This window comes from Pleurodeles waltl, chromosome 4_1 (genome assembly GCF_031143425.1).
Source record: "Pleurodeles waltl isolate 20211129_DDA chromosome 4_1, aPleWal1.hap1.20221129, whole genome shotgun sequence".
Taxonomy (NCBI): Eukaryota; Metazoa; Chordata; class Amphibia; order Caudata; family Salamandridae; genus Pleurodeles; species Pleurodeles waltl.
Window position 1 is genome coordinate 247,604,159 of NC_090442.1, and position 26,151 is coordinate 247,630,309.

A 26,151-nucleotide genomic window follows, 5' to 3' on the forward strand; every position below is an offset into this window, starting at 1 on the left:
GAACGCATAGAATTATAGTAATAGGACACTGAGTAGGGTGCATCTAAAAGACAATTCAAGATAGAACTTACTGGAATAATAGGCCACTGAGTAGGGTGCAACAAAAGCATAATTCCCAAAAGGATTCTTCATGAGGGACCTTGGCCTAATGAAAGCCAGCTGACCAGCAGTGGCAATGTTTTGATGAAAACATGTAGACCTGAGATGCAGGAGTAAATAATGTCCTCCAATAGAAGCAACCCCTATTTTAATGAATAAAGTAGTGTTAAACATATCTCAGGGCAATTTTAATATATAGATCCCTTTCACAACAACTAAGAGCTCCCTTGAATTTCAAGGTTGAGCCCGCCTGGATACCATATATTTCTGGGCGAGGACTGTATGATGAAGCAAGAGACAGCCTTTACAACTCAATGCCTTAACTGTGCATCCTTTACCATGCATGTTTTACCACATATTTACCTTTACCACGCATGCCTTTGCAACAAAATGGTAAGTAGTATGTATGTTTATATATACATATTAGGGATTTTATACATATTTATAGATATATAATAGATAGATCTATTAGAGATTAAGGGAAGTGTGATTTTAGGATTTAAAGGTTGGTAAGGGTTTTGAGTGGTGCTGGTATTTTCAGTACTGGGTAAGGGAATACGGTGGTAACGGTGTTTTTAGAGTTTAGTGGTGGGTAAGGGTATAGGATGGTAAGTGTGATTTAGGGTTTGGAGGTAAGGGTATAGGATGTTAAGGGTGATTTTAGGGTTTAGGGTGGGTGAGGGTATAGGGTGGCAATTGTGTTTTAGGGTTTAGGAGTGGGTAAGGATATAGGGTGGTAAAGGTGTTATTAGGGGTGGGTAAGGAGATAAAATGGTAATGTTACAAATGAAGGTGAGGGTTGTGGGTGTCCCCACAAAAGAAATGTATTTTTATAATAATATAATGTAACAAAGGCACACAGCTGGTTATCTCTTTACAGGTATGTAAGATAAACTACAATTTGAAGGCATGTTTTTGAATTTGTTCAGTCTCTGTGCGTAGGAGATATGAATGCGCTGTAAGATTGTCAAATGTGATGATCTGTAAGAGTATTTACACAAACAATTAAAATGCCACTAATTTTTTTACATTTCTTTTATAACCCTAGTCAGGCAATGTAGGGTGTCACAGTGCTTTACATCACCTGCATTCATTATACATTGACAATAAATCTTGCAAGTGTGTCAATCAATGTACATGATTTTTACATAAGACAATAATGGTAACAAGGCTTAGGAATCACATATCATCCTTCATAGCTCACTGGACTATATTCGGAGGATTGCAGTTTATGAACTGTAAGCAGGTGCCTTAACCGCATAAAATCTTTTAAACTTCAGCCTTTGCAACCAATTAAGCCACAACTAATTTACTATTACATGCCTCCTTGTTGCCAACTTCTTTGTAGCATTTTATTTTTTAAATAAATGTATGCATTGAGCCCCAGATTTACTAAGATTTTGCGTTGTGGTTGCGTCATTTTGTGGTACAACTCTGACACAGAATCTATATTGGGATTTACAAAGCCACACAAATCCTGATTTGCATGGCTTTGTGGAGGGAAAAAAAACAATGCTGTGCATAGCACTGCCTTGCATTACCCTGCATCTTGTAGGCATTACCTGGGTGGTGCATGGGCATTCCGGTGCAGTCACCCATGTATTTTGACGCAAACCCATCTTTACAGAGACTTGCAAACATGACTGGCATAACGAGGAGAAATATTGTTATTTCACATAATTTCCTCTTTGAATATGTGGGTCATGATGGCACTTCCTGGGATGTAAGCTGTAATGTGCCCTGGTGTGCTACACCTGTCCGAGTCAAACCTTTTACGTTACCGGCCTTCCAAATAATGGGGACATTGTCAGCATTTCTTCATTCAGTTTGAGTTACCTCTTTAAAGGTTGTTCTGGGAGGAACACAGGCACCCGTTCCTATAATGTCACAGAAGAGAGGAGCCCCCTTTTGCTGTTAATGCGTTTTCAAGGCACTGCACTTCTCCTCAGCAGAAATGCTGAACTGAGGCATATCCACTACTGCTGAGGAATGGCACCGAACAGTGTGTGTCGGGCTGAGTCACTCTGCCTGCAAAGATTTCGGCGGGGTCAAAACACCACTTTTCAAAGGTATACATGGACACACACACAGAGGCACATTCTCTGTAGACCTGGCTTGCCATAGCCTCCACACTTACCTGCATACTGCCCTTGCAGTGAAGACCAGCTTCCAGCAGCATGAGAGCAGAAAGGCTGCAACAGTCGAAGGCTAATCGATGAATGCAGACTGGTGAAACTTCACTTTGCCACATTGTTTCTTTCTATTCATAGCTTTTCTTTTCTGTAGTCAGTTTAACGAATTTATTTAGAAGAACCGACCTACTCACAAAACAAGCTGTATTGACCTAAAAAAAAGAACATTGCTAGGAAAAAATCAGTGTCACCTGGATAATCAAATAGCAATGGAATCTATGAGCTGGGAGCTATTGGGAGAGACCATCACGTGAAAAGAAACTGATTAAATAGGTGATGGGTGTTGGGGACCGGAAAGTTTGGCAGGGAGTGTGACTACAGTGTGAAAGGCGCCATGGAGCAAGGAGGTTGGCTAGGTAACAAACACAACAGGGAACAAACCGAGACAAAGAGGCACCAACCAAGAACATGGGTATGGATAGAAGATGGAGGAGGAGAAGGAGTGAGCTTCGGATGCAAGGAGGAGCAGACCTAGGAGCAGCGGGAGGAAACACAAGTAGAGGAAAGAGCAGGACAAGCACTCGCATTGAGTGCTGCAAAAGAAATGAAACAAAAAGTAGATCCGTGACATCAGCAGTGGAAGGATACACACTCTAGCCAGTCAAAGGTAAGGTAGAGAAGCTGTGCTGCAGGGCAAGGACAAACATGAATAGGGAGGAAAGCCACTGATAAAGAGAAGGGAGAGAGAATGACAACACTTTTTAAATGGTCAACCCCACACTTTTTGCTCAAGATGCTGTTAGTTATGACTCTGAAAGTGCACTTGGGCTTGCTAACTAGGCCCCAGTGCCAGTGCTCTCTCCCAAAATTGGTATCCCCAATTGGCAAGGACTTTAACCCCCCTTCTAAATGGTACCAGTGGTACTCAAGGCATGGGTGTTAAAGGGGTCACCAGGGCCTAAAGCACTGTTTGTGCCACCCTGAGTGACCGAAGTAAACTGCTGACAGCAGGTCTGCCATTGCAGACTGCAGGATCAGTGTAAACTGCTCAAACACGATGGTGCCCACACCATGTGTGGCACAGCCAAAGCACTATCTTTAATATACGTCAGTCACCCCTTAGGAAGGACTCCTGAACCCATAAGGCAAGGTTCCTCCACTCTTCACCATCACATCTGGTTTCTGAAACCCTGTATACCATTTTACGCTATCTATGGTTCCTAATTCATGTTAAATATGCTTCTACATAAAAATGTTACTCGCTTCCACTTGGATATAGGTTTGTGCTTCATTCTAGGCCAAATGCTTGATAAAAGAGTAAAGAGCAAAAAAGGAAGAATAAACAAGTCAAAAATAGGGCCAGTACCACCTTAAGCCTTTAATTAAAATAAAAAATAAAAATATATTTATATCAGTGAGCAGACAGCACCTTTTTTGTCACACATTGCTAAGATTTGCGGACAGGTTACTGCTTCAAGTGCATAGATTCAAAAAAGAGTTGCAAGGGTGTTGTTTACACTCCTTAATTGTCTTTCCTTTATGAAATGCCCGTCCTTTCAGTTTGTTGAGCATATATTTTTACATCATATTCAGGAAATAACTGTAGACCTCTTTCTTTAATTCACATATTTAGATGATAAATGCCACTGAAGGAGAACACTGTTAGGCTTTTCTTTGGCTACATTATGTGTGTGATCTATGGACGCATCATATACCAGTAACATAACAAATAGGGGTAGGCGGAATTCGTGGTGTTTCACTCTGTGGAATTCTATGGAGTTACTGAAAACCTCTGCGAGATTCAACAGAGTTCTGCAAGTGGGCGGAATCGGGCATTTCGCGCTGAGTTTTATCACCCAGAGCTTCTTTCACGCTGTAAAATCAGGACGAACAGCACCACGCAGAGCACCAGAGGGCGCTGCTATGTTCTACCACTCAAGTAGATTTTCTGTTTGAACAGCAGCTTTCTCAACAATAGAGGCGCAACCTGCCGTGACCGCCCATATTGAGAAATCTCATTGGGAGGCATTCTAGCACCTGAAAATCACACTAGGGGACACATTGGTGAGCCGCACGCAAGAAAAACTCTGCCACACAGCACTTGGCGGGGTTTTGCTGGAACTCTGCCCTCCAGGCAGAACACGGAGTGGGCAAAACTCCGCCCGCAGAACAGAATTTATCAACCACCCCTAATAACAAATACCGACCGTCTTTCAAGGAGGCATTTAATGTCAGTAATAATTATCGTTTGCATCACACATATATGCTGAATTGATTGTTGGTAGTTCATGCCAGTCGCTAATTGCAACCCAACTCCGTGGTGCCCATGTTGGCAACATTACAGGCAGGAAAATAGAGTTGAAACTTGCAAGGGTTCATTCCTGTGCCTTTTAGGTTAAACTCAGCTGTTTGCATGGGGCATATGTCACACTTGAACAGGATCTTTTGGGGGTGTAGGTTACACAAAGATCTTTACAACAAATAGGGTAGGAATCTGTGACCTGCAGGTTATCAATACCCAGCAGGTTCAATGCAGACCTCTACACTAAGTGCATTAACCACCTGCACTATCTTATTGGTGTTATAACCTGAGACTTGTGGCATATGTACGGATCTCTGCCGCAGGTTGTTTGACACCCAAACCTGTCTTACAGTTTCATGTTTTTTCACAAATAAAGTAAGCCGGAAGAACTTTATTGATGCAGTTCGACTGGACGGGTGTTGTCGTACTGTCGTACTGACTGACCAGAACGACCAGTACTTGGCAAGTCCTGTCCCTGTCTTTGTTCAGTACGCAGATGATGAAACAGAGATTTCGAATACACGTTTGAAAGAAGGGGTCCAAGGAATGAAACCAGGTTTTGACTTTGAGATCATAAAGGCCAAACCTAGTGGAGTGCATTCGATAAATGTGTTTCTTTGCAGGAAGTAACAGAATCTGTCTTACGACCAAATCCATTTTGTACGCAGTCAAACATTGACACCAGCACAGGGCAGCTATGGGTGGACCCTGCTGGCTCTCTGCCCCTCGACTGTGTCCCATTCTGCACCCTTCTGCCCACTTGCAGCTTGACGCCTGTCCCCTTTTTCGCCTCCTGCCTTCTCCCCGCTCAACGTCCGCCCCCCTCACCCACTTCCTGTTCCGCTTGATTCTAATCTGCACCTGTGCCCTTCTCTGCCCTCGTACCACATCTCTGCTCGTGTGTGAGAGTACTGCGCGCATCATCCCAGCCAGGGAGGAGAGAGGGACGATCTGCGGGACCGTGCCCCTGGCCGCTCTGCCGCACGCCGGGCATGTGTACGCCTTCTGCAGCCTGCCACATCGCTTTCACCGACCGGTGGCTTTTCTCGGAGAAACAGGGTTTGCTGCTCCAGGCATTATGATGCAAAAGAGAAAAGATGGACGTCTACTGCTTTTGCTTATGAGGCATATGTAGAGATACAAAGAGGGGGGTAGAGCGTGTGTGTGTCTGTGTGCACTCAAGCCTTCTGCTAGTGAAGGTTTTACGGCTGCTGCCATGCTCTGTCTGGTTGTGTATTAGGGAACCTTGACAATTACCTATTTATCAGCCAAACCGTGCGACATTGCCAATGCCTCTTAAACATAGGGATGAGGAGGAAACCAGTGGCAGCGTGGGTGTTCAGCAGCATTTTGTTTTAGAACTTCGTAAGAAGGAAGGAGAGATGCACGTTTTTGTGAGAGCAGCCGGTGCAGGGTAGAATACAAGGGGGTCCATTTTAAGGTTGGTATTGTTTATATAGGTTCCTCATGACTCTTTTTCCTATCCATATCTATTTTTTTAAATCAGCATAACCAATGAGATTCTAGAATGATTTTTCATTGTTGGGACAGAAAGGTCCTCTGCATGGTAAAGATGTGCATCCCTGCCCTAAGTGCTTAGCTGTACTGCTGTTTATATCCCTAATACTGAGGTGACCATGAATCATGTGTTTGTGCCATGACATAGGCGTGTCTCATGGATTGTGGTCTTGTTGGATCGGGAGTGGCGCCTTCACCAGGAGTTAAGCAGCATGAGTTCAGTGCTGGCAGCATACCATGTAGTGATCAGTAGTAATGAACAGGAACTTTTTTCCATGTCTCACTGAAGTGAGGCCTACAGGCTCACTCACCTCTTTAAAAGTTCTGTTGCTATGTACTTAACTCACCTTTGCCCTACATCAGGTAGGTGTGAAGTGCTGCATAACGCAGGAGTAGTGACTCTGCATGGTTGTACATGTGCGTAGGAAGGGTACAGTGCAGGGATTGAGCAGTATTGTGTAGTACATATGAGTTTGGTGCATGTCCTGTGCGTGTACCCCTGTGGGGAATGCATGAAATGATAGATGTACTGCTGTTGTCAGTGCATGCGCAATGAGATCATGTGCCAGATGTATGTGTACTTGCATGAAGAACAATACATGAAAGATGAAATGTTGTGTAGCGTATACCTGGTGTGTATGTGTGTGTGCGTGCTGGCAGTGCATGTCCTTTAAAATAAGTACACCCTGGTTGAATATAGAAAAGCTTCAGTGCTGAACAGTGCACTCAGAGTGAGCGTGTGTGCGGAAGGCATGTGTACATGTAAGGGTACAATGCATAGAGATGTTAGTGCTGGACAGTCAGTGTGGTTGATTCAGTGATAGAGTACAAGGAGGGGCCTGGATACATCGCAGGAAGGGAGATGGGGATGATAAGGAAATCATTAAGAGTAGGCATGTGAGCCTGGGATTAACAGTTTTGATGCACATATCACTGTGGCTGACATCCAGGCGTGAACTCTAGTCCCTCCCATGAATTGTGTTTTGGGTCAATAGGCTTCAGAGTCAAGCCTGCTGTCACAGACATCTTTCATGAGGAAAGAAGAAAGAGAGAAGTGTCCACTTCAAAAGAAGCAGAACCCTAACATAAAACTTCAAAGACTCAGACCCAAAATCACAATTGGTGTCTGGGAAAAAACTATAAGTAGGAGAGGTTGAGTCCCCAAAACTTTCTCCTCTGCCAAGCAGCCAGATCGACTGTGTGAGAAGGGTCTGCCGTAGACTGTGCCAAGTACTGAGCGCTGTCACAGAGAGCCAAGTGCTCATTGTCTCATTGCGGTGATCCTGAATGCCAGAGGGGACTACCAGTGAAGAAATGGTGTGGCCAGCATGCCAGGACTTGTAAATGCCTGATCGGTGATCACGTATGCCAGGAGAGGCCGCCATGATGTGGGATATTGCATCTGAGGAGTCTGTTGCATCTCAAAGGTACCACAGCACCTCTATGTGCCAGGAGGGGCTGCCGGGACCAGACTTCAGGTCAGTCGCCTGGGACGGGAGTGAGGCTGCAACCAACGGCTCAAGCCACATAAGACGTGCTTTGGCTGACCCCCTGAGGACCAAGAAGATGCCTACCGAGGATGATGGCACGCCCTTGCAGGACTCCAGTTGAGAGCCAAAAGACTGAATTCAACCCGCCAGGAAGAACTCAACTTCCTGCATCCCTCTGAGCTGGAAAATGCTTCAGTTGCTGGGTAGAACGGCCCGCCCCTCTGGAAAGTGAGTCTGCATTCACCTGGTTCAGCCACATGTACTGCACACCGGCCAACTTTTCCAAGAAGGATGCGATCTTGCAGGTGCCCATGCAGAGGGCACTTGCTGTAACCCCAAACGCTTCCATGTTGCAGAAGCGGGTAGGACATGAACTAGGGCCAGGTAGCTCCAAGGGAGTCACTGCTGAAGGAACTGCAGACCCATAGACAGTTTTGACTAAACTCATAAAGAGTCAAAAGAAACTCTTGAGTATGGCCTAATAGTGTGCATTCTCTGGATGCAGCCACCAGTGAATGGGGAATAACCCCAAACAAGTTACACATAGTAGGGTGGGACAGAGATTTGCCTGACAACTACCAGAGCACTGACCTCATGGAGATTGTGTTGTTGCGTTTGAATGTTGCATTTCTTTGCATGTGTAGAGTTAAAAATAAAATACTATTTTTTCTTATAAAAGCAAGTATGTGGCTGGACATTGATTTATTGTCCGTACTGTTATCAGTTTGAGTTATGAATTGTGTTCGCTTACCAGTATCTACACCCCCACCCCCAGTCGAGGGTGCTTTAACTGCTTGATCACATCTTCAACTGAGGGTCGAGTGCAGAGGAGGTACTTGACCCAATTCATTAGGATCCATAGGAGGTTGGGCCACGGGACATTAGGAGTAAAATGCCTCGACCACCACTGTTGGGCCAAGTAACCCCTGCTTGCCTTGTGGCCCCTGAAAGGGACTGACACTCACACACATGAAATTACTCATGAGCAGTTATCAATAAACACAGTTTTCAGATTGGGCCCCAGGTGCCATCACAGAGCTATGGTTCTTTGACAACCTTTGTTGTCTGTGATGTCATAAGCAATCGATCCATAGCAAATAGCCTGTTGTTTATAGTAGCGTCCACAATTTATCAAAAGATAACGTTTCCCAGAAGCATCATGGTTCCTGAAAAAGTATAATCCAAAAACAAACCTGAACGCTTGTAGAGAAAAGGATATAGTGAACGATGACCTTTATCTCAACAAGTCTGAAAGTTGTAACAGAATATATTGCCTAGGTGACATGAGGAGGGACCAGTGCACTTAGGCTGATTTCCTCAGATGTCAGTCTTTTGGCTGATGGGAACTCTGATGTTTTCTCCTGTGATGAGAGGGAGCTAACCGAGTCCGATGGAGGGAGCGAGGTAAAACCGAAAAATGGAGACATAGGGTCTCTGGAGAGAGCTGTGAGAGATAGGAAACTAAAAGGGAGGGGCAGCGAGAGAAGGAAGGAGGGAGAGAAAAGGGAAGCAGAGAGAAGCAGGCAGAGTGGGAGTGAAAGCAAGCGAGGGTAAGATCGGATACTTGAGTATGGCTGACACATTCTCAGCTGCTTAGGAAAGTTGACCTTGTGGTTTGAGAGGTCATTCTCGTGTGATTAACTTGCTAGAACGCAGACCACTAATCCATCAGCGGGGTAATATTGTCGTACCTTTATCAGGAATGCAGAGCGGTGTGGTGAACCGCATGCGCGCCTCTGCCTTGCGGAAAGGGCTCGGGGCTAGGGGAGGCAGTGATGACGGCCTCACCACAAAGTATCGCCATCCTAATTAGAAAAGGTTGGCAGGAGGAGTGTCTGCTCACATACTTTGTGGCAGAGACCAGGGGTGTCCTGTTAAATCGAACAGATGCAACCAGGCCTTGCGCCTGGCTTCAGCGGGACGGAAAAGTTAAACAAAAGCAACTGTGGTTCACTGGCTTTTTTTCGATTAACTCCTGTGTCAACAATGCCCAGGGTTAATCAGTCTCTCGAGTCTGAAGTCCGTGCTCTCGTGCGACTGCTCAGAGCGCACACGGGCAGCCCATTACTTGCACACACTGTAGATCTGCTATTTTTAGAAAAACAACGTGCGAAAAGTTGGGAAAAGCTAACTAGTTCTCATTTAAGTGGCACTAAACCACCTAGCAGCCATCTCGATTTTGTGAAACTGTATTGTTAACCTTTCAAAGTCTGTTCACATGTTCTTGATCAGATAGCTAAAAATAGGGGTGATGGTTAATGGCAATAGACATTTAGGGACTGGTTTGCCTCTGGTCTTAAACCCAACCATGGCATTCAGAAGTGTTTAGTGTTTAGTGTTTTGAGGCTTTTGTGGTCTGAACTGAAACAAAAGCTGCATGTACAGTGTCTTCGTCTGAGAGCACACGAGAAATATTCTATTCTGATTTACAGTGCCTGTAAGCCGAAGTGCAGTCCCCAGCTATGAAATATCCTTCAGTCTTATGTGCATGTGTTCCCAGGTGCATCTAGATCCCTGGCTGGGAGTGTTGGCCCTTTGACTTATCTTCGTAGCCCCCTGTGAAGGATGCTTTTCACATGCCTTATCTTTTGGTAGATCTCAAAAGTCCCTGCGTTCCAAATGTATTCTTCAGGCACTCCCAGTTCATATGCAAGCAAAGCGTTTGCTTCTGAATCTGGTTTAAAACGTATGAGTTATTGTACCCCCCACACACATCCTACATTTATCCTAGTTAATGCCTAATACAAATTGTGTGGGTAAAAAGGCACAACACTCAGTTTCACATATTGTAGTGGGTGAACACTTGCAGTCTCACTGCGTTATCACACGTTCTCAGGATGGGGAGGTAATACTGCACTTGGTGGTACAAGTATGTACTCAGTGTGGTATTACCACACATAATACTGGTACACCCAGAATGAGGTTTTCCATGTAATATTCACAATTGTGAGTATTTGCTTTAGTTCTTAACACCACCAATGTTTTCTGTCCAGACCCTGTAAGGAATGTTTATCATGTTCCGTCCTAAACAAGAATGAGGTTTAAGAAAAGAATCGCAGGTCTCAAGGCATCAGCTGCCGAGGTCTATATGTTGGTTTGACTTGATTTTGTTCAGTAGGAATAATCTTGCCAGGATCTGTCAGTTTTATCTTTTCCACTCCCTAAAATATTAATAAGGGCAATGTCTTAACTTGCCCTCATTTTTCTCTTTCAATTACCTTGCCACATATGGCTAACTTCCAAGCCCCCCTCTATATGAACTATGATCACCACAGTATGTGTTCAGGAAGGAGACCCTCTTAATTTTTCAAAATGTTTAATTATGCTCACATTCAACTTGAATGCTTTTCTGTTGCCGCATATTATTTCTAACAAGGAATCAACAAACGTTTTCCTCTTTTTAAGTCAAAGTAGGTGAGTATTCCAGCACAATATCTTGTTCCAGTAACTTGGCCCTTAAGGTACTGGAACTCAGTATTCAAAATGGCTTTGGGAGCTTTTCAGCCACCATGAAAATTACACTTGAGCAATGTCTGCAGGTCTTTGGCTTCAAATATCTGGATCTGACCTATCCCAGAGGGATCATATAGACTGTAAGTAAATCTTTATATTATTTTGGACCTGGCACAGGCTATGTCAATTTTGCAGAGTACCAAAAACAAATATCACATTGTTCATATTCTGGAAATAACATAACAGTGGTTCAGAACCTCCCTTTAAGTAGGTTATTGTGCCTCCACCCAAATACGTGTGTCTGGGTGTTCTTAAAGGTTTCTGAAACCACATGGAATTGTATAATCACCCTTTGATTCCAAGTAGACCTATGGTGAAGGAACTTTATGGTGTCTGAGAAAATGCCTCTTTATGGGTGGTCACCCCCTTGTTTTTGCTGAATTTTATTGTTGGTTTTTAGACAGACTCTGCACACTGGGGCACCACTCTCCAGCACCTAGAGTATGTGTTCTAATCTCTAAAGCATATTAAAATTGGCAAATCCCTGATTGGCTTATTTAACTTTTCAATAAGGCTATTGTATATGAAAGTTGGATGGTAACACCACAAAATAAAAGTTGGATGTCACCTGTGAACTGCAGCATCTATTGTGCCATCCACTAGTGTGACAAAGGAAAACATGGCTTCAGTCCTACATTTGTAGCCGACTGCTGCATTGTAAAGTCTTCAGTGAGACCTGTTAAAATACCCCCTAACAGGTAAAAACAACTTTTTCAAATATTAGTAAGTCATCTCTGTGTAAGCCTTGTAGCTTACAAGGAAGGGTACATGGTGGGGGTTGTAGGAAAATAATGTTAAAATGCACTTATGGTGACAAGGCCCTAAACGCTATTTTCACCATGGCAGATATATCTGTCCTATTTAGAAAACTAGAGTACATATTAAAATACTAATACGGCTATCTCATAAATCATGCTGGAAAAATAATCATTAATAGTCATCACAAATCAAATCCAATGGTGAAGTTAGATTTGTAATAAATATTCCGAAAAAAACTTTAAGGTATCAGAAGGCTAATTACCATAAGCCTTTGCCAGATTTTGCTCAAGCCTGTGAATAAATGTAAAAGAGGTGTGAAATGCCTCCCAGAAAAAACACATTAGGCTGATCTGACTAATCAGAGATGCCTCCTCTGAACTCTACAGAGTATTTAGAGTGGGTCTGTGGGCATCATATTGATGTCACCCTGTCAAACCCTGCCTGGCAGGTTCAGGGGTGTGGAATTTAATGAAATATCTACTTGTCCATGGAACAGGTTGCTTCATAAATCTACATGTCCTGTACAAAATCTGCTTGTTCCTTTTGGTGCCATGTAGTGCAGCGACATATTATGGCAGCAATCTTATTATATAAGAGCTATTATAATAGCCTCTCTGATTATGCCATGGCTAACAGGCATAATCAGAGGGCTTGAATATGAGCAATTTCAAGCTCTACAGTAGCAATTTCTTAATTTTGCCACCTTTCTGGAAAAGCAAGAAAAGCACATACTATTTGTTGTAGGGCACTGTGAGGCCTATACAGAGAAGCCTCTGAGTTGCTATGATGGTTAGAATACTTGAATTAATCGCAGCCATTGGCGGTTGCCTGGGCCTCATTTCAGACCATTGTATTTTCCCACTATGCCACTGTTAACAGAAACCAGCCATATGTAAATCATTGTGGTCCTGTTCCAAAAGCAACACTACAGTGCAAAGTGCTAGGCCAGGTCCCCTCTCCAGATGGGAACACAAACTACCCCGGACTGGTTCTGTCCTTCTTAGTCCTCGTCAGTGAGGTATAGCTTGAGTCCTGGGAAACAGTGAGCACCAGCCACATGTCTGAACAAACCTGCCACACCTAGGGCATTCACTGCAAAAAACAACAAAGTGCTGGAAGGAACACTTGAATTAATCCCACCCTGTGGTGATCACTCTGTACTGAATTCCAGTCCATTGTGCAGAGAAAATCCAGTCTGAACTGCTAGTTCAGGTGCCTTCAAGACAGGAATCCAAGTAACCCCAAACCGGATTTGGACGGTGGATCTTCAGTCCTGTGACATCGTTGCTATAGGCAGTTCTGCCGAAAAAGTTATTGGTAGGTCACTGAATACTTTGTATAGAGTTACTTGATGGGTCAGCCAAGCAGGTGCCTGTTTGCAGTTAATGTTGTGTGTACACAGAGCAGTGAGGGGGATGTTAATAAGGTGGGTACTAGTGACCACTGGTGAAGTAAACTGTTGTGCAGGCACACTTATTAAGTGTTTTAATTTATGAAACTTGAATTCAAAAAATAATCTGCAGTCACTTATAGTGCTACTTTTTGAAACAGTGTTTAATTGGAAAGATGCTAATTCAGGACTGTATGTGAAACTGCTTGTCAAGATGCAATTGTATGTCTTGCCACCTTGCTAGCTAGCTAGTAGCAAATTCCAGGAAGCTAGATAGATGCGTTTCAGTATATTTCTGTCATTATACAAATACTATCACCATGAGAACAGAATCTACTGGCAGAATGTCCTCGACATTAGTATTTCTATATAGCAGAAAATCAGCTAGTCTATTTTACTTCATATTTCTTAAGAAATTGGGGATTTCCGGTTCCCGTCAAATAGTAAATGAGACCCTAAGTTTTTGAGTTTCACTTCTAGCCTATGACGCTTGTAATGTGTTCTTTTCAGACAATGTTGTGTGCAATTTGCAGTGCTGTGATATAAGTGCTGCACACTTTTCAAGCTTACTTTTGAGTTGACTAGGGGCCAGATGTAGCAAGGCTTTTGCGCCTCGCAAACAGCAAAAATCGCTGTTTGCGAGGCGCAGAAGCCTCATCGCGATGCCAATTCCCATTCCCATTTTGCGAGTCAGTAACCTGGTTACCGACTCGCAAAATGGGACTGCGAGTCGCAAATAGGAAGGGGTGTTCCACTTCCTATTTGCGAGTCGCATCGCGATGTAGGATTGCTTTGTGACCGAAAACGCGGTCGCAAAGCAATTCCCAGTTAACCACCAGTGTCACACTGGTGGTAAACCATTTGCAAAAGGGATGGGGTCCCAATGGGACCCCTTCCCCTTTGTGAATGGCCTTGAACACATTTTTTCAGAGCAGGCAGTGGTCCTATGGACCACTGCCTGCTCTAAAAAAATTAAACTGAAACGTTTCATTTTTCATTTTATAATGCATCTCGTTTTCCTTTGAGAAAACGGGCTGCATTACGAAAAAAAAAAAATGCTTTATTTAAAAAGCAGTCACAGACATGGTGGTCTGCTGTCTCCAGCAGGCCACCATCCCTGTGAGTGCTGCGACTCGCAAGAGGGTTGCAAATTGTGACCCACCTCATTAATATTAATGAGGTGGGCCTTTGCGACCCCCTTGCGACTCGCAGATGGTGTCAGGGACACCATCCAGCATTGCGACTCGCAAATTGCGAGTCACTCAGACTTGCAATTTGCGAGTCGCAATGCCGGAATTTTGTACATCTGGTCCTAGATACTTTTAGCAGACGCATTTACTTTTTCAGCCTGCTCATTAAGGCTCACCAAAGATGAGTACTTTAAGCATCCTAACACTTGATATAGTCACCAACTACCATTCCTAGAGGGAGGAGGAGTATGTGTTATCCCAAAGGCACTGAATTCAATTGGGGTATAGGTATAACTACGCTTTCTCATCTGTCTAGTCCTAGATGTTATAGCATGATGAGCCTAGTGAGACGCAGACTTTTTTTTTGTCCCATAACTTAAAGACCACTTGTGTGAAGTGGCAGGCTTTAAAACGGACATAATCTATAAACATCGGGATCATTTTACACAGTATGTAAATTACTAACTGGTTTCTCTGTCTTGCTAATAACCCCCCCCCCTGCCCCCCTCAATTCCCCTCCTCCTCAGTTGGTGCAGGTAGACCAGTTCCGTTCTGGAAAGTCCCAAAATTGATGATGTTTCCCATAGAAATATGCAGTGCTGAATCATTGAACAAGTTCTACTCAAGGTATCTGTCTAAAAAAGGAAAATCACATTTCTTTCTACAGTTCGCCACAAACTACAGGTTCACGAGTGTTGGCATCCAGGCAAATATTCATAGTTAGGAGAAACTAAGATAACTGATTTCAACTTCAGAGAACTATTGGCAGTGTTTGAGTGGATTCTACGAATTAGCTGAGCTCAGGGCTTGATGGCAAAACACATTGCTTCACCAGAAGTCTAGGTAAAGTATTCTTTGTGCCCCAACATTTCATGGTAAGTTCAAGTATCCAGTTGTTTAATGTATATACCTTAATGGGTTTTTTGAAAGGAGGGTTGCAGGCATAGACGCAGTAAGCATATAAATAAGTTAAATGAATCGAATGGTACAGCGCTTGTAGAAACTGTTAGATGTTTTATCTACTTCTCTAGGGGACCAACAGATGGTGGAGAGAAACATGAAGGAACAGAACATGCCCGGGGCTCGCTTAGAGGCTGTAGCGAAGCATCTGATGTCCAAGACGTGACTCCTGCGGCAGTGGCCCTGCAGCACAGAACACCTGACCTGCAGAGGAAACTGAGAAGTGGTGTTAGGTGCACAGAAACATACAAAAAGTTTCATCATTTCTTTTGTTTATATATATCTGAAGTCTAATGGCATATAGTAACGGTACATTATTACATGAGAATCCTTTAAATCTGCATGCCCTCTGTTGTCGTAGGTAACAGAAGAATGGACACGAACAGTGTATTGCCAACTGCTTTGTTGACATGTAGAAGGCCGAATATATTGGTAAAGATTTTCCCCTAAAATTATGTGAGTAGAGACTGGAGGAAGACGTGAGTAGTACATTAATGGCAACTTGGCGTCTCGGGGGCCCGTCTGTGCACAACATCACTCAGGGAGTTGGCCAGACGCTAAAGTAATAAAAGAAGGACCACAACAGTGGAAACCTAACTACCGAAAATGAACGCATATACCCATTATTAGCAGCATGTAATAAAATTACCGTGTGCCTGCATTCTAAATTTAGTGGAGATGAGGCTGGGGGAGGTGCTGGTTGGGGTGATCACTACCTTTAAGCTGCGTGCTACTATAAATGAATAGTCATTATTTCGTTATTGCCCTTTCCACTCCTTGTGGGTCACCAGCTTCAGGTCCGTTAACAGATGTTAACACCCGGAGGTGACGGCATTAGAGCAGAAATAACATGAATTCTAAAGGCCAGCGATAAGTCAGTGGACCTGGTGACAAACATGTCTCTCTGAAAAAGTCCTTGGGAACTGCCCAATGAGCTAACTGCCTCGAGCCATTCCCGTCTCCTCGTGCATGTTCTCTGTAGAAATTCTATTGGAGGGATAATTAATGGAAGCATCCCAGAAAAATACCACAGTTTATAAAATGGAATCTTCAATGTTGAATTATCGGTAGTGTCACTTGGTTGCCTTGCTAGTGCTTATGTGCGTCCAATGAGTTTCCCACAAGGCTTCCGTAATCATAAATATGTCTGCATTGTTTCAACATCTTTAGAGCCAAATCCCGAACCGGATGTGGCCCCTGGATGTCGAATCGACCATACTGGGGGGATAGAATATCGAAAATAGAATACTGAGGGCTAAGCCTAGGTTTTCTATTCCTAACTTCACATATATGTACCTACGCAGTACGTATATCTTCAAGGTACATAGATGTCAAGTTAGTAATAGTAAATCTACATTCCACGTATGCCCTTATCTTTCTATATGTGGTCTCTCGATATTCTGTCCTCGATATTAGTATGCCAAGATAATGTTGTTGTCGATAGCAGTACAATCGCTGAACCATACTGATGGCATCATCAGTGAAGATGAGATATTAAAGCTCCACCCTATTCTGCAGCACACCATCTTACCTTCCACCTAAGAGGCACTTTCGTTTTCTGTGTTTTTTCTGTCGGAATGGGGTGATCGCTGTAAAGTCCACATTGCAAACTACTTTTATTGGCCGTCAGTCACCTTTTTGTATTTTTCTTTGTTACTAGTCTTTTTTCATTTTTTGTTTTAAATATTTCATATACTGGCCACTGTTTTCTAAGCAGTTTCTCCCAATGAAATGTTGACAATTGGCAGCCAGTATTGCTTTAAAGAATTTTGCTGGCTAACCTGGTCCTGGCATCTTTTGGGGAAAGATTAATTTTTCAGTTTGAGAATCAGCAGATCTGTCTATTTAAATACAAATGAGTTACTTTTACAGTGAGGTGTAATTTTATTCAAAAATAAAAATGTCAAAGTTGTAAGGTGCCATTGAGACTGTTTAGAAATAAGCAGTGGTTTCAGAGAGTGCTAATGAGTGCTGTTAGTAAATCTTTAGTCTGCACTCACATTGGTGCCTGATGAACTAGTTAGCGTTTGACTTAAAAGTCCACTATATTCCTCTCGAAAGACAATGCCAGGAGTATCAATGGCAAGGAAGGTGCTGTCAGCACAATTTTTCAAGGACCCAAAAATGTGGCACCACCATTTCTTCAACATATATTCGTGAGGACTTTCATCAAGAAGAGCATTCACACTAAGGCATACCTTAGTAGGATGAAAAAGTATAGAGGTCTACATGACTGCTCCCTTCAGGGCATATTCCCTGTAGCAAGACCTGCCTGCTTCTGTGTTTCTGAGGCAAACAGCTGCTTTGGATAAAGACCAAAAGCCTTTTTAAAGCCAGGTGTCTTTTGTCCCTTCCTGCACAGCAGCAATCCTGTCTGCAATGTAGGCACCTTATGCACCTTGGTGCAAAAATGCCTGCGTTGGCGCTAGGCAGTCACCAGTGCACCAGCGCAAGTGGCGAGCAGGAATGTGCCACATCTTTATAGATATGGCACGTTCCTGCCCTCTCCGCTTGATACCGTGCAGCAGGTTGTCTCGCTGCGTTGCGCTGCATCACATTTTGTTGAATCTGGTCCTCAGGGTCAAAGTTATCGGGATTTGGCGCAGGGAGCGTAGCAAGTCACCTTCCTGCTCTGCCCTATGCCAAAGAGAAAGGGCAGGAATGCACTGTATTTATGCAATACTCTGCATTCCTGTCCTTTCCCCCTGCGCTGGCACCGTTCCAGCAGCCTAGCGCCAACGTAGGCACCCTGCCTTTGTTGTCAGCAGTATTGTTTTTGCGCAGAAAGGCGTTGTGAGAGGCGTTTTTCCTCTTTCCATGAGTGAGGAAAAAATAAGGAGAGATAAAAATATTTCCCCTCATTACGCGTGCCCTGGAGAGAGTATGGTTTTGGTGCATCCCAGGTTTACAGGCTCTTAGAAATCTGGGGATGTGTCAAAATTCATGGATGTTAAACCCACCGCAACACCCATGGAACGCCACACTGGCATAGAATCCATATCTATGAGGCCATTCAAAGCCACAAAAAGTGGCTTTACGTGGCCTCATAGATATGATTTTGTAGTCTGTTCCTCCTGAGTGTGAAAAAGTGGGGCTCCGGCGGCGCAAGGGGCTGGTGAGTTTGCAGTCTTCGCCTCCATCCCCAGCTAGGCTTTTTACATTCACGGGGCAGTGCAGTGCGTATTTGTGCACAAGTCTAGAAATGTGTTAGTGATATCCCGGATGCATGCAGTAAAAGGAACCTCGTGATGTCATAGCAAGAACTGCGCGAGGGCCAGCCTGGGACAGTAGAGTCCGATGTCGCTGCAGAGCGCCGACGCCCCACGCCCTCAGGAGTTCTCCGAGTCACTCAGCGCTGCGCGCTTCACTTTCTGCTTTCACCGATGTAAAGTTAGAGCCCTGGGCCGTCCCATCATGAATAATTGACTGGGAGAAGCTACCTTGCGCTGAGTACTGGAAAAAGACGTACTTATAGCCTGTCACCTGCAGCGAGGGTAATCTCCATTAATCAATGTTTAAACACGTCGCAGTTCTAATCACCAAACGACCAACTTTTACCTAGAAGAGTCTATTTAAAGAAAGACATTGCTCTTCGGAATCCGGTTTCACCTTGACTCAGCGCGGCCCTTCAGGGCGCTTCAACACTAGTCAAGGTGCAGCGCAAACCAGGCACGAGGAGCTAAAAAACGGACTGCTCCTCTTAAATATCTTCTTTGCCAAAAACTTCAGCAGCAAAATAAATTTCGGATTATGCGTTATGTAAAATAAGCGTTGGATATGTGTGGAAAATCATCCTACAGGGATATCTTAAAAGTCTGACATTAAGGTCCAGGAGGGCCAACTTAATGTCAGCCCAATCTCTAACCTGAGCTCACAAGAACAGGATATTCATTCACATGACAGCTTGACTAGTGAGCTTTGCAATATTTGTGATTTTTGAATGTATTAAATTGTCAGATATTCACTCCATTTCTGAGGCAATCAACTGTGTTTATTGAACATTTTTTGAAATTTTCATTGTTAATCGAACATTTTCTTTTCTTTTTTTTAGAGAGGACTAGCAGTACCCCTGATTAAAAGGAACCAAAAGGACAATTGCAGTAAGAAGACCAATAATTAGCCGAGGGAGGGGAAATAAAATGCACACGTTTAATTGTTTAACACAGCCCACAGAACAATTGGGAAACTGGGGGACATACTGAAGAGAGATGGGCACCAGACTCCAGTGGTTATCCAGTCGGACTTTTGAATTGCTAGAAGGGGCCTTGGTTTCCAGGTGCCCATGAGACTTCTGGGTGTAGCCCAGTTTTGTGGTTTGAACTCTGAAAGTTTCTTTTTTATAGTGATTTGTGTAAGTTCTTCTTTGGGATCCCTCCTACTGGTACTAATTTGCTTTATTATGCAGACAAGCCCTAGCTCCAGCACTGAGTGGGTACAGTAAGGGCAGGAACAGTAAATATATAATGCTTGCTGACCTCAGAAGGCCTCCCACTTAAGAGGCTAGCCTGGACGGATTTTTCTTCTGCCCCTGTACTCCCAGGACTGGTTTCAGTAGCCCTTCCCTTCCCTTCCCAGCCCTTTACAGAGAGGATGGAATGTTAAGTTTGTGTTGCAGTGTCTGCCTTCCAACTCTCTATTTTCCTACTGTCATTGGATATTATTACGTACTATGCCGAGTGTGGAGGCGTGATTTTAATCTGTCCTCGAGTGAAGTGCATGTCAAACATTAGGCTTCTCACTTTGGACCTCTTTTCATTTTCAAAGAGCTGCAGATGCGAGGCAGACTGAAGCTGGCTGAATATTTTTGCACTGGAAGTTTACGCCCAAGCTTCCCCGAGGCTAGGGTGGGGATAGTACTATTTGCTGAGGCAGAGAACTCAGTCATATGATCTACTTGCAGAGGTCATTAGATCTCAGGCATTAATTCTGAGTTCAGGAATGAATGTTGCGAAGTACTTCGCATAAGGCTTGGCGCTTCCACAAGGTATCTTGTGTCCCCGTGGGGATTATTGTAAACCAGCGCATATCAGGATCATGTTTGAGCCCTTTTAGTGGAGCAGGGCTTAGTCAGCCTTGGTTCCAGGAAATAGATATTTATCAAAGTTCTGCCCGGCAACCCGTGCAGGAGACAAAAATTTATCACAGCGGGGTTCTCAGCTGCATCTACTTAGGATCCATTATCATTGATGTACTTTGATGAAACAAGGACACATCATTCTCATTCCATGGTTGTTATAGAAGCACGACTGATTATAGAGTCTGTGGCTGTCATGTCGAGACTGATCTTGTGGAACTCCGATGAACAAGTATGCAAATTGTGAAACTGCTCCCAAATCAAATTGAGTTGCTATCACCTTGCCATCGCAATGTTTTTTCCTTTCTGTATTGTGCATATATGCGGTCATTGTGTCTTTCTTGTTTAGTTTGTCTCCCCCCCTCTTTTCCAATTTACCTTTCTATTAGAGAGCACATGTGCTACCAGTTGTAAGTTAAACTGCTAGCTTATTGTGGGCTCAGAGTCCACCCATTGCTTACCATTGGTTGGTTTCATTGTCATTCTCGTTTGCTTGCTTCTTATTCATTGGCATTTGTGGGATTTCCTTCCTCTTCCTCTCTTTGTCCCTCCCTTCGAGCATGGGTGCATTTTTTGCTCCTTACACTGTTCCCATTTCATGACTTACTTTTTTATTTTTATTTAAGTACTCTACTTTTCCAGCTATCTCACATGTTTACTTCTCCACTCCGCCATGTACACTTCTGTTGCTCTTTTGCTGCCTGTGTGTGTCTCCCTCACCCTTCTCCATGATGTCCTTGTGTGCGTATACCCAACGCTGCTTAACCATTTGTATGCTTCTCGACTGCTGCATGTTGTGCTCCCTTTCATTCATTTGCCCCCTCCCACATCACTCTCTCTCTCCATTTGGTTACCCCCCACCTGCACCCTTCATGTTCCTTCCCCCAACACACCCCAGTGTTGCTTTGCCTTCCTGCCACCTGTTGCTTCCTCTTCCATGATTGCATCAATCCTGCCTCCCCCGTGTTGCTTACCCCCTCTGCACTATTTTGTTTTTCTTCATTTACCAATCCAGCTCGGTTCAGCAAACAAAAAGAAAAGGCTCGCCTAATTTTGTAGGCATGTGCTTGCTTGGTGTGTGGGCCTACAAAATGATGTAACCAGTTGCATTATAGGCTTTTGTCCGTCCTAAAAGCGAGACCTATTGGCTTTGTCAATGCTTGTTTACTTTTTGTGTTCTGTCTTATTTTGAGATTGCTCCCGTAAAACGATCTCAGTCTGTTTCTGTCTCTCTCAGTAACACATTCTCACTCTCTTATTCTTGCCTCTTTATTTCTTGCAGTCTCTCTTCCACTTCTTCTTGCTAGCTTGGTCTCCGGTCCTCACTTATTACCCATATTTTTGTGCATTTCGGTTGTTCCCGTTTCCTTGCATTGGGTATTAGCAGCAGTATTCTGCTCAGAGAGTGCTGCTTTCAGGTAGCATGCCTGCAGACCCGCACTGCCTGTGAAGTGTTCTGGTGATAGTAATCCTGCTCAGTATCAGCGGGGTCACTAGTACAGGCGGTGTGTACTCCTTGTAGGAAGTAAAAGTGCTGGAACAGTGGTTCCCAACCTGTGGTCCGAAGACCCCTGGGGCCCCGCGACGGCTTAGAACATGTGATAATTCTAACAGATTAGGTCCCCAGCTTTCAGTAATGATTCGGTGGGGGTCCCCGGATTCCAATAATGATTCAGTGGGGGTCCCCGGATTCCAATAATGATTCAGTGGGGGGTTGCGAGGTCCAGTATTGGTAAAGTGGGGGTCCACAGAAGTCAAAAGGTTAGGAACCACTGTGCTGGAACATTCTGAATGCAAGCTGCATTGTAATTAGAGAAGTGTTCTGTTCTGTTTCTCCTTACATAATTGTTTTTCCAGCGACAATCTTCTAGTAATCATTGTGTTCTGGTTTTTCAGTGTGTTCTGACTTTACTACCGCATGAGTTGTTTAGCTCGACTATTGTCTTAGGGGTTGTGCTGCTGTTCCCTGCGAAGAGGCGGGCTTGGTATGGTTCTGCTTTCCTAAGCAGTTAGCTGTCCTCGTAGACTTGTCATGCCATGAGTTGTTCTGAGCACAGTCAGATACTTATATTTCGCTTGACAGCCTTTGCTTAACGAGACTGCTGCAGCTGTCTCAAAGTTAAACCCTGACAAAGTCTATAATCTTGGATTGGAAAGAAGGGCCTTCTCTTTCTTTACTCACACAAAGAAAGATTCACGGCATAAATCATCAGTGCAAGGGTCTCTCCCACACACTGTAAGAGCACAGTACCGCAGCAGAGGTGTAAGGTTCACTCCCACACACCAACAGGCACAGCAGCGTAGCTGGCTTCACTCCCACACGCACAGATTCAACACCGGCACCAGCGGAGGAGACACGGGGTACTATGGACACTATCCTGGAAGCTCGTGTTCGGATAGGACAAATGGCAGAAGTCCCCTGTCAACCTGAAACTCTACTTGTCATTGCCAGGGGGCTGGGCCAGTTTGCATGGGGGGTTTCTTCAGCTGTTTGTTTTCATGGGCTTTTCCTGCTTTTAAGATATAACTCATGTTGATACCTATGCAAAGTAAAATCTCTTCATTTTCTCAGTTCCTGTCCTCTTTAGGTAAATCCACAAAAGCCGCATTCAACGGTTTTGGATTAGACTGTCCTTTGGGGTGAGGTAGTAGGTTGTATAGTTTTAGGGGCACCCCCTGTCTGTCAGATAACTATACAATCTACTGTCTTTCCTGAAGTGGCTGTGATATCGGCATCAGCAGACAGCGCTTCCACAGGACATCACTCACCTTGCTGTTTGCGTGTATTGCCATGTACTGTATTGTGAATGCTGCATCGCACCCTTCATTAGAAATGCTCTTAAAAGAGACTGCTCATGTACCAGTCTTCTGATCACTCTGTATGTCCCTGTGAACAATGCATGTTGAAACTACCACGTGTAGTTTCTTTAAAACATGTTTATTACGTTATCTTGTACCAGTTCATCCAAGTGATACACTGTTTCTAAAATGAACACATATTTGAAGCCAGCAACGTGACTTCTTACAGAATCAGCCCATATGGGGGAAGGATGGGCATCCACAGCGCACCATAAATAGCCTTGTTATCTGACCAGTGACAGTTTGTAACCATTGTCTCTGTTGTGCTGTAAGTCACCCATTGTTTTTTGACACTGCATTTTCTAGAAATCGTAGGCCTGAGGTTGCACCAAAAACTAACACCTCCCCATTGGAGGCGTTGGATTGGGGCAACGGAGAGAAATACTTTTATCCCTCCTCGTTTTTTGCTCTTTCTTTGTGTGCTGTATTCACCATTAAAGATTGCTTTTGTGTAGGAAGGTGTCCCTTACTGCACAAAAACAATCTCCCTCGCAACGCAGCCTTCCTTGCACCATGGTGCAAGGGTGGCTGTGTTGGGGCTAGGCAGCTAATTTAGCACTGGCGCAGGGGAAAACACAGGGATGCGCCATATTTTTAAAATATTGCGCATCCCTGCATTTTGGAAATGACGCAGCTCGGCACAGCAAGGTTGCTTGCGGCACTGCACTCGCCATTTTCTCATAGATGAGGCCCTTAGTTTCTTAAAAACGCAGTGGTAAAGAGGGTTACTTAACATATTGTTTGCATGTTCCTGAACTATTGCATATTAGTGGCACTAACACAACTTTCTGCATCAGAGCAGAAGTAAACTATTTGGCTAGCATAAAGAAGTTGTACGCTTTGTAAATGGGTTGAGCTGTGTCTTTATGTTCCTCTTTATTAATCTCTCTATTTATGAAGGTGCTTGATTGAGTCCATTCCACAATAGTAAGTGTGATGCATGGTGTGAGCGGGTACTATAGCCCCCCCCTATTGTATGTGCTCTGTAGTTTCTTATCCTCTCTGCCTGACCAATCCTGAAAGAAGAGTCCAGTCTTCTTTACTCTTCTTATTCATAATACCCATAAATCTCTCCCCTCCCCACCACCACCACCAGATAAAGCACCTATACTGAAAGTGATTTCAGAGGAGCACTATGGAATCTTGTCAGAAATTATAGTTTTATCATTGGCCAAAATACCTGTAACTGTAAGCAAACAAACATCCAAATGTAGGTTATCAATCTGTGCACCTCAGAACTGGATAAATCTCTAAGACCGATTTGAAGAACTAAAGGTAAATGGGATAGAATGTTTATGTGAGAGATCACAACTAAGCAATAAAAATGGTATTGACAGCATCTTAACAGTTTTCTTTAAAAGATATCACATCCCTTCTCTTGTCCACACTGGAAAGGATTGTGAGTCGATCTAGATTTCCCCAGGTGCAGATGCGCTTGCCAACATTTTTCATCCAACTGGCGCCCAGAGCAGAGTTCTTAGTTCAACCTAGGAAGTGAGGGAAGGTTTTGAGGAAGGTTCTTTTTCATGGATGCTGATATCACTTGTAGAGGTCACTAAATTGATTTCAAATGCTGTCTAGGCTTCAACAAGGCTTAAACAAGCTCCTTAGGAAAAAAGCAGCTATCCTGGCTTGCAACCATTCAGGAGGACTACACGGTTTTGCATTTAGGAAGTTATAGGATTTTGTAGAATTCCAGCATACCAAGAAGTACAGCAGCTCAGATTAAGAGGCACAACCCTGAGTCACAGTTCCCAGAGCAGGTTATCTAAGGTACTTTAACAGATGCAGTTTACAGGCAACTGCTACTGTGTTTACTTTGTGAGGCCATACGAGCTAATCTGATGAAAAGTTAAACAGCTTTTGATAAAGGTTAACGCTGGTCAATAGGAGTAAACATAAAAAATTGCAATGTTTCTGTAATTATTAACACAATTGTAAAAACACAGGTACCCACCAAGACATTGCATTTTTATAAATGTGCTTGCCAACGGTAACTAAATGCCAGAGGCCAGATGTCTAAGTATGAAATATCTGTTGTTGTTGAATGTCAACTGAACTTACTTTGCAGGTTTTTCATAACCCTAGGGTGGTGCTGCAGTGTTCCTGGAAAGTATTGTTTTGTCTTGTGCAAGCTTCACAGTATCAGATTTTCCCCGATTCAGACATTTGCTGAAACAGGCTGATATCCACCTTGTGCTCTGTACATTGCCTGCCGTAATGCAATAATGGGTTTGTATAGCTTCTGAATACACAATGAATTTCCTTTTTTTTATTCATCCTCTCTTCATTTAATTTAATTCGGGCATCTCTTAGGAAAAACTATTTTTATAGCGTTTCCCTCAAATGTTTTATTTAATTTTAAACTAATGTCAGTAATAGGATAACCGCCACACAAATTAAGGCCTCTGCTTGCAAAATAAATATCGCCAACTATTGTAAATCTACAAAATTAACAGTTGTGCATTGTTGTACCTTTATGGTGTTTTATTTTACAGAGATACAACTATTTCAGCTTCAAAGCTGTATACGCTTTGCTTGTGACACTTTCATTAAAGAAAGCTCTAAATGGGTTATTGCGGTTTTGTTTGTAAATAGCTCTTCCAGAGAGTAGTTTTTTGTTGGACCATTCAGCAATGGACCGTCTAACATAAGAATTCAGCTGAGGAAAGGTGAACTAAAATGTGGGTAAGTTAGACTCACAGCAGGATTTCAAGTGATAACAAAGACATAGAGACAGTATTTAATTACGATTTCAGCCAGATGTGGGAAGCAGCTGTCATCACACCCCCCATTCCCAGAACACATCAAGTAATCTGAGTTACTAAAACTGACAAAGTACTTTATTTATAAGTAAACAGCAAC

General features: G+C 43.6%; 1 long non-coding RNA gene across 3 annotated transcripts in view; it reads left to right on the top strand.

Moving 5' to 3' along the window:
- The window catches only part of LOC138287643 (uncharacterized), a 144,341-nt gene extending 122,208 nt beyond the window's left edge, over positions 1 to 22,133 (top strand). The window contains exons 4-5 of one of the 3 annotated variants that reach the window (XR_011202261.1): positions 15,425 to 15,586; positions 19,405 to 22,133. This is a non-coding gene — a long non-coding RNA (uncharacterized lncRNA). Of the gene's footprint in view, positions 1 to 15,060; positions 15,237 to 15,424; positions 19,373 to 19,404 lie in introns of those variants that run through there. The other 2 variants (XR_011202262.1, XR_011202260.1) reach the window with 2 other exon arrangements.
- Positions 22,134 to 26,151: the final 4,018 nt, after the last annotated feature.